Source organism: Oxyura jamaicensis, chromosome 2, assembly GCF_011077185.1.
Source record: "Oxyura jamaicensis isolate SHBP4307 breed ruddy duck chromosome 2, BPBGC_Ojam_1.0, whole genome shotgun sequence".
NCBI classification, from domain to species: Eukaryota; Metazoa; Chordata; class Aves; order Anseriformes; family Anatidae; genus Oxyura; species Oxyura jamaicensis.
The window spans coordinates 3951327-3960483 of NC_048894.1; the positions used below are offsets into that span (position 1 = coordinate 3951327).

The 9157-nt window shown below is 37.4% G+C and overlaps 1 long non-coding RNA gene across 2 annotated transcripts; it reads right to left on the reverse strand.

The window, feature by feature from the left end:
• Positions 1-600: 600 nt before the first annotated feature.
• LOC118163079 lies at positions 601-7186 on the reverse strand. 2 transcript variants are annotated; one of them, XR_004748830.1, is made up of 3 exons: positions 6953-7186; positions 5132-5338; positions 601-707 (listed from the first exon to the last, which is right to left on the reverse strand). It is a non-coding gene; the product is annotated as an uncharacterized LOC118163079 (long non-coding RNA). The 2 variants fall into 2 exon arrangements; XR_004748829.1 differs by lacking the exon at positions 601-707 and adding an exon at positions 4403-4783.
• Positions 7187-9157: the final 1971 nt, after the last annotated feature.

A 9157-nucleotide genomic window follows, 5' to 3' on the forward strand; every position in this document is an offset into this window, starting at 1 on the left:
CATGGTGTTTTGACACATCAAGCCCTGATGTGCCACAATACAACTATCATCACAAATACTGGAAAAAAAAAAAAAAAAAAAAAAAAAAAGGCATTTCATCCTATTTGTCCACCTGAAGGTACCCTGATAAATATCTGCTAAGCTGGAAAATCTGTGTTAATGATCTGAAAGCCCAGAGTGCCAAGGTGGTGAATCCACACATAAATGTGACAAAAGCTGAAACAACTCCAAAAATTAACTTAATGTTTCTAACACAAACACAGGATCATCAAAACTAGGAGACCAGACACAATATCACTGTTCAATGAGCACAGAATTGTTTCATTTATTTGTTTCAAAGGCATTGCTTTTTCAGTCAGGTATTCCATAATTCCTGGTGTCCCATCTTCAACACCTATAAATTAGAAAAAGGAGAAAAAACAAACAAACAATCAAACCATTAAAAACCACACCTTATCTGCAATTTGTTGCTTGTAAATTGTACTGGTAATACTTGGATGCCACATCTTCCATCTTACATAATTTTGTCTTGCTGTAGAAAAATACCCATATGCCTCTTACAAAGTTTGACTTCACAGAGAATGGAGAACCACTTTGTGGATCCAAGAAGGACCCAGCTGGAATTTGGGAAATTCAACCATAACACAAACCACAGAGATGTCATCACTGCAGAATTGAAGCCGCTATTTAAGTGAAAATCTGGCAAGCTGTGTAAAGAGGGGGAAAAAAAGACAGAAAGAATAGATACATTAAGAAAAAACTGTAGGTTTGCATAGAAAGAGTTTAAAAGTTTGATATTATATGATGTTCAAGCTAGCTTCTACCACCTACAGGGGATTTGGGCAAGTGCACAGGTTACCCTAAGCCATTTCAAAGTACAGGGGGTTCTCTTAGTAGGCCACATTCAGTCCAATCTGCCTATGCTAAACCTTGCCTCAATTCCAGTCAGACAATTTTATTTCTGTTGCTTAGAAAACAGGGCTTACTTCATTTTTGATTCTACCTAACAGTCATGCTTGTGTCATGCAAGATCTAATGTTTCCTGAGTGGTCTTCTTTTTTGTGTGATTTACGGTGAAAAAGGGCTGGGAGAAAAGGAGGCCCCTGTACAATGTGAATTACTCTGTGACCTCTTCACTGCAAAACACAACACAGAATGTCTATGAATCTTGTATTTTCCTGACAAGCACAGCTTGACAAGGACAGCACAGATTGTACCTTAGGTAAACCTAATTTCATTAACACTCTTCTTTGACTAGGCCAGTCCTGTGTTTTTTCTGCAGCTGGGTGCAATGACAGGTGCCACCAGTTCAGCAGTCAGATGCTTTACCAAGCAAACTTACTGTCACATCCTTCACCTACAGAAACTGTGTGCTTATGTCCAGACAATAAACACCCCTGAAATATACTGTCAGAAGCAGTGCTTCCCTCCCTCCTTCCTTCCTTCCTTCCTTCCTTCCTTCCTTCCTTCCTTCCTTCCTTCCTTCCTTCCTCTTTTGACTTTTTCACCTTGACACAAACAATGCCTAACAGAGCATTCCCATTCCTCAGTCACTTCCATCATGAACTTTAGTCATACCAACATATGCATTTCAAGAGGAGAATCCAGATCCTCTCAGCTAATGATGCCAAATACTCTAAGCTACTTTATGTAAAATGCACCTCTTACTTCATCCATTTCCAGTTCACTGAAAGAAAAGAGGTAGAAAAGTATGGTACATACTGTAACAGCGGTGTGCTTTGCAAAAGTACATTCCACCTACCTCTGTGACTGTCTGGTGTGTTATTAGACAGGAGTCAGAGACATTACAAAATCCTCTCAGAGTCTACTTTCTCATCTTTCAAAGCTAAAGACTCCATTTCCAAACCTGCCACTTCCCTCATCCTTCAGAAACCCACTGGTATGTTCAGTCCATTTGCAGACTTTCATTTCCTTAAAGTAATAAGTAGAAATATCATAGATGTTTTTACAAGCATATTTTACCTCATAATTTTGAAATCTGAGTTTCATTTTTCAAAGCCTTGTAAAAATTCCTATTTCCATGTAAAATGATGTGATGTGCCTTACGTAAGCATCATGGCTTTGTCTGGGAAAGAGCTTGCTTCTGAAAGATCATCTTTAGGTAGTGGCATAATACACGCCCTTTTCACAGCATGTTGTTGTCAAATCCCTAGTACCAAAGTCTTTATCCACTATGGATATACTGTCACTGGCCCTGCAAAAAGTCAGTACTGAGACAAAATACATCTTCCAAATTCCCTCATTCTACATCTTTGTTCTTCTAGGCACCCTTATGTTTAACTCCTGTAAGTCTTTTCCAGAACTGGCATATATGCATAAGTACATAATTTACTTATAAGGTGTAAGTATAATTCTATTCTCCATGAATGAAGCAGTGTTCTCCCTGGTCTCTCAGCAAAATGGCTGTTTCAGAGGCCGCATATGAGAGTGATGGGTCCCGTCGTTCACATTCCTTGATACTGAAAACAAGTTACAAGCTGCTATTCTCTCAGTTTTAACAATAAAGTGATTTTTTTTTTTTTTTTTTTTTTTTTTTTTTACTGTTCTACAGCCTCCAGCCATGGAAGCTCACATCTCAATAGATAAGGAATATCACCTTCCACATGGCAATAGAATAGGACCATGTATTATTACACCAATTTATTCTCGCAAGTAAAGTAACAGCAGTGAAAGAAAAAATTATTTTTCCTAGAGTGCTATATATACATAAATATATACAACTATATATAGGAGACAGTGAACCAAAGAGACTAGGTTTTTAACAGCAGGAGGATGATTCTCCCATGAACATTCATTTCAGGTTCTCTGGCCTCCATACACTGCTGAGACATGGTTTTCAGAGGCTTTTCTCCTTCATGATATCCTCTTCTTAACTTGTTAGAAGGCTTTTAGAGCAACCTTCCTGACCACCCTGGCTGCTAAACCGAGAAGCCATCTCCTGGAAAATTACATTGCATTTTTTTTTCAAGTATTTTATTTTTTTAAAACTCTGTTTTAAACTTTTCAGTGTGTTATAATGGCTTTCATGGTTCATTGTTCAATGCAGTTTTATAGCACAGTCAATCTAATAACAAAAACTCACAGCACTTTTAAAATTTAACTCATTCTCCCTGTCATTTCTTATAGCTTTTTTAGAGTACTAATTAATAATAATACAAGACAGTAATACAAAATTTCTCACCAAAAATACAGGAAAAACAACATGCTTTTACTTCATGTTCAGACTCTGCACCCTTCCTTCCCCCTGTGAATTCAAGGCATTTGAAGTTTACTGACCCTGTTAACACAACTCTGTTGGGAGCCACACTTTAAAACTGAAAATATCTAACTGCATATATTGATTCAACAGCCTACTGTTGTTCTGGAAAACCGAATTGCCTTTGGGAAAAAAAAAAAAAAAAAAAAAAAAAAAAAAATAACCTTGTTATTACATGCTGACAAAGAAAAAGCTCACAGGTTAAGGTTAGTGCAGGCTTTGTCATCCTCCTATAACTGAGAAAGTTAATGATTCTTGATTTGGAAATAGGAAATGAAATAAACTGACAGGGAAGAAGATAAGCTAAATGAGAATCAGAGAAAAACTGAACAAGAGTAGTCTGGGATGAAAATAATGAAAAATGAGCATGAAGTGGGAAGAAAAGAAAATGGGGAAGATTTAAAGTGAGTTGTAGAGAGGACTGAAATAAACATTGCAAAAAAGCTTATTTAGACCCTAGGGAAAATAAATAAATAAATAAATATTTTTTCTTAAAAAATGATCTCTTTCACTGAGAACTGCATGGCAATAGAGTTTGGACTTTGCAGAGACTGATCATCAACAAACATCTGAGAATCACTGCTGCTAGACACAAGCCTCCAAAAAGAGCAAGTGTTGCAGACTCTGCAGCCAGATTTTCCTCTGCATATGCTGCTTCATGTTGGCAGGTCTGTGAAGTTTTCCTTCTACATTCTCTTTAGAGAAAAGGAATAAACTGTGGGAAATTAATCAGAACATAGAAAGGGTCAGTGTCAAAATTAGAATTAGCATTACTACCCACCTTGCTCTCAACCTCTCAGTTCTTCCTCATTTTTTCTCTCAGGTTGTATCTACATATATACAGGTGCTTGCCAAAGCACCCAGTAACTGTTTGCACAGTAATAACCTACGTTCCAACAAAGCTGATCTGGAGAAATGGCAGTCACAGTGTACTGGTTATAGCATTGTTCCACTGGTTCAATGAGGAAGAAAAGAAAATAAGTAAAAAAAAAAAAAAAAAAAAAGGAAAAGATGCTTACCGAAAGACAAAAATGAATAATAAAAAAAATATTTTTTAAAAAAGAACAAAATGAAACAATAAACAAAATAAATTAAAAAAAAATCAAACTGAATTGTTCTGGAACCAAGAAATGCTAATGTCAAATGGAAAGTGCATGTTCAAGAGCCACTGTTGACTCCTAGGGCTGCGATTCTACCTTTGAAGTACCTTTGGGCTGATAATGAAACTGCTCTCAGCAGGAAAAAGAAAAAAATGCCAGAGTTTCTCAAAGAAATGAAGAAGCTTTCTACTTGGTAGAGCCTGTGGCAAGCTGGATATAAGGCAGAATGAAAGTCTATTATGTTTTCTTTGTGAGAGGATCCTTGTTGATACTTCAAACACAAGAGATGACACGACTTTCTCCCCAAGATCACAGATGTCTTTCCAGCAATTCTCCCCACAAACACACATACATACACACACACACACACTGAGAAGGCACATCAGTGCCTTCATTCTCAAAAATCCTGGGGAAACAGAGGGAACAATTTCTGTTTAATGCCCTGTATCTGGCCTGTGCAATTTCTGGCAAACTACAATAGACAGGTGAACCAACCACCGCCAAGATAACAAGCTACATCTGAATAGCCATTTGTTTCTGGTAAAAGAAATGGGGTTTGATGTTTATTGAGGATCAGTCATTGTGTAGGTCCGGCAGTATTGTGGGAAAGAAACTGAACAAGAATTTATGAACTAGCTGAAGCCAAGGAAGAGGATCATGTGGGAATGACAATTTTTGTCCATCCATGGGGGAAATGCAGAAGCAAAGGAAGAAGCAAACTCACAAATCCTGCAGAGAACGGAAACATACATACCAGGAACAGGGTGTCCCTTCATGTGTGCCTTTCAGAAACATCTAGATGTGCTCCTCAGTTCCCACACTCACAAAAGGTCATTACAACAAGGGCCACAGCTTCAATAGCATTCTCTGTCATTTCTGCCAGGTGGAAAATTCTTCCCATATACTCCAGTAAAAAAGACAGATACTGATCTCATGAAAGCATTCATGCTTGGAAGCTTTGCTTTTGTGGCATTTTCCATTCCATTTCATATTTATTTTCAGCCCCAGCAGTCAGCTCATAAAAAAGAAAGAATAGAGAAGTATGAATGACAGCAGTAAGAAAAAAAGCCATCAAAAACATAGGGAAAGGAAATCAGTGGCTAGTTATTACAATGTGGAGGTTTTACTTCCATGCCAGATGTACAGTAATTTAAAATAGGAGGGAATATCTTGATTTTTAGTCTGTGATGTTCTGACATGGGAAAGAAACACCTTTGTTTTCTGGGAGACCTACCCCAGCATAGACAGGACTTGCACATCAGGGCTTGAAGAGCAGCACAAAAAGATGTCCTCTCTATACAAAGAACATGCAGCATGGTTCCATTCTAGTTCCTGCAGCCATCTGTAACTCAGTGTGCAGACTCATTCCCTTTTCTCTGTCTTTTCCAGGTGTCACTCAACCTTTACCTTTTCTGTGGACACTATATTTCCTATATATATATATATATATATATATATATATATATTAAAAAAAAGAGGTCTTCACACTTAAATATCTCTCCCTACATTTCCTCATTAGTATGAGTTCCAATTAACATGCAGTTTACTCTGGGTCTCACTAATTATTCAGAACAATGCAATATTGAGGAAACAAACAAACAAACAATATTCTTAAATGATATGTACTGTTCCTATGGAAAGTGCTTGTGTTGTAAAATATTTTACTCATTAGCTACCCTCTGTAGCAGAGCAAGAGCCTTCTAATTTCCGCTTCTGACTGTCACTGAGTTTATGTTGACCAGGGCTTTGATCCCCAGGTTGGCAATATTACTAATTGTAAGGCAGGCTCGCAGCTGCAAGTACCAAACATTGTTTGTGAAGATTAACAGTTAAGCACTTCTGCTTCTGAAAATGTCTCCTCTCTCAAGATTGAGTGTAGCTCAACACATTAATACTTATAAATAAACTACATTCTTCTGTTAATACCTACGGGTGCTGTTCCTCTTTCTGTAAAAGCCATCTCAATGCTGGTTGTGTAGTGTCAGGCATTTGCACGAAATACCCAGCTGTACTAATTGGTGTACCCTGATGAGGGGATACAGGCATAATTCTGTAAAGCTGTGTGACAAACTCTTGAAGGAGGATGGCTACCATATTCTGTTAAAGACATGAAATATCAAGGCAAAAGATGAATGCTGAGAATGAGAAAATAAATCATTTTAAATATAGCAACCATTACATACTTTATAATTTTGTCTTTGGCCTAATGAAATCAGGCCTGTAGTCAATATTCAAAATTATATCAACAATTGCATCTTCTTTTTAAGTAAACATCTGTATTAAGACAAATGAGTAATGGTTATTGCAGCCTACAGCAGGCAATAATCCAGCTCAGTCAGTACTACTATTATTCAATCTTTATAAAATCTCTCAAAAGCACGTATCTTTAGATAAGCTTGATCCATTCTGAGAACAATAACTGTGGACCAAGTCTGATTTAGACAACTATGTAAGATGATTTTGATATTTTTGTTATGAACTTTGATACCTTAAATAAGAATGCACAATGTTTCATCAGGAAACTAATCTTCTGTGTGAAAGTTTCTTTGTTTCCATGATCTGCTATTTACCTCACCTCTGGAGACATGATCCTGTTAGGAGGGTCTGGCATGTGGAAAAAAGCTGACACTGCCTAAAAGCATTAACAGAAAAGACAGTTATATACAGCCATAGCCAGACATGACAAAGACAAAAAACATTTTACTGTGTACTTGGATGGAAAAGATTTTGTCTGTGGACCACAATTTCATTCCCTGCAGGAAAGAAAGTGAAAATGTCACTGTAAGTTATAACTGAAGTGACAGCTGTAGTTAAACCATAGGCCATGTATTAGCAGGAGTGAAAAATACATATAATACAAATATAAACTACAAATGCTAAATACTGACATAGTAATATGCAACACATGTAGCATAAGGTGCCCATATGTAATAACAGCACTCAGGAATTTTCTTGTAAGATGATGAATATTACACACATTTGTACAGAAGCAAAGAGGAGGTACCTTTTCAAGCAGTCCAAGAACTGAAAAGAGATTTCCTTCATGTCTCTGACTCATTGCCACTGCTTTGAATATACAGCGAGTCTATATATATCTAATGAGTAAAGGACAGAGGAGTCACTGAAGTCTGTGGCTTGCAGATTTGATAGCAGATGCTTAGAAAAAAAAAAAAAAAACAGAACTCTGTCAGAGTCAGAAAGTTTAATGTTCCTCAAGTCAGAAAGATTTGCCCTTAAAATATTATTGGGCCAAGTTACTCCTCAAACTTCAGAAATATGATGATCCCTTGTGTGAACCATTATGCTTTACAACAGTATCCCTCCAGTTGCTTTCTGCTGAAAGCTGAGGTGACCACCTTGAACATGACTAGATCCCCAAAGACTATTACAGGGAGAAGACCTCTGGATTTTAGGGACCATTAAGAATAATTGCTTTTATATTGTAAACATTAATTTTCTGGGAGGTCATAAAGAACTGTAAAATTTCTCATGCATGTATATAGAGGGAAATACATAATTCAAAATCCACAGTGTATAAGTAATAAATTTTTTTGGAAGGTTACCAGTTAGCCAACTGTTACAATATACATATTCTTTTACTATGCCTGTACTTCCCTAAGGACTCCTTTCTGGCCAAGTGGAGCAGCACAGTTTGACTTCATAGTGTTAAACTCCCCTCCTACCCCAAACTGGGTGGCCACACAGCCAATCTGCCTGATCAGAATAGACCTTGCCTGAACAAGCACCAAATTGTGCCTAGTCATTTTCTGGAGGAGTTCTAGTCAACACAGCCTAAATCATATCTGGGATCATGATAAAAATTTTATAGTATGGATTACTGCCCAATTGTGCTTGTTTGCCACCACTATTTATTTTTTCTACTGCACATGTACACCTCAAGGACAAATAACAAATAAAAAATGTTTTATTTTCCAGAGTTTCTTCCTGTCCAGTGTTAACATAGGAGAACTGCTGTCTTTTGTGACTTCTGTCCTCCAGCAGCCTGGCTGCTGTACAAGGCAGTCGTATGCATGTTTTTCGGACACAAGATACTGCAGCCTGTGTCACTACTAGGGTGAAGGAAAACATCTCATATTATGCTCTAGAATTTTCATGGCATCATTCACATCACAATCAGAAGAAAATACAGTGGCAATCACTGCAGAACTTCCTGTTTTATAAGAAATTTATATTTTGGGGGGAGGAAAAACTAAAGCGAATATGCATGTAAAGCTCTGCAGCAGGCTGGTAGCCTAGCAACACCAACAACCCAACCTTGAAAAGACTTTTATCTAATGTGCTGGTTAATACAGCAAGAAAGACACAAGGGGAAAGAGAGTGGCTGCTGTCAGCGAAGTTTTTTCCTGTAAATTAGCTTTGATAACATCTTTTATAGCCTAAGCCTATGAAGCATGAGCACAACCTCCCACAAAGCTGGACGGAGGTTTATTAATTAACACCATACTGCTGCACTGCTGGCATAAAAGCATGAAGGAGGACTTATTTGCTGACAACTCCTTGCCCTTGGAGCAATGTCTCTATTGCTGGAACCTCCAGTCTGAAAAGAGAAACTCCACATTTTTTTTTGGCAAGTAATTTCTAGTGGAAGAACATTGGTTCCCAAGAATAAAATGCACAAATCTAAAGAAATTTAGCCCCTTTCCTTTCCTACCCTTCCAGATTAAGATGCACAGGAAACAACAGTTAGCTTAAATAAGTACCAGCACAGAGATGATCTACTTGCATGCATGAGCTGAGTACCTCTTTTCTTATTTATTTA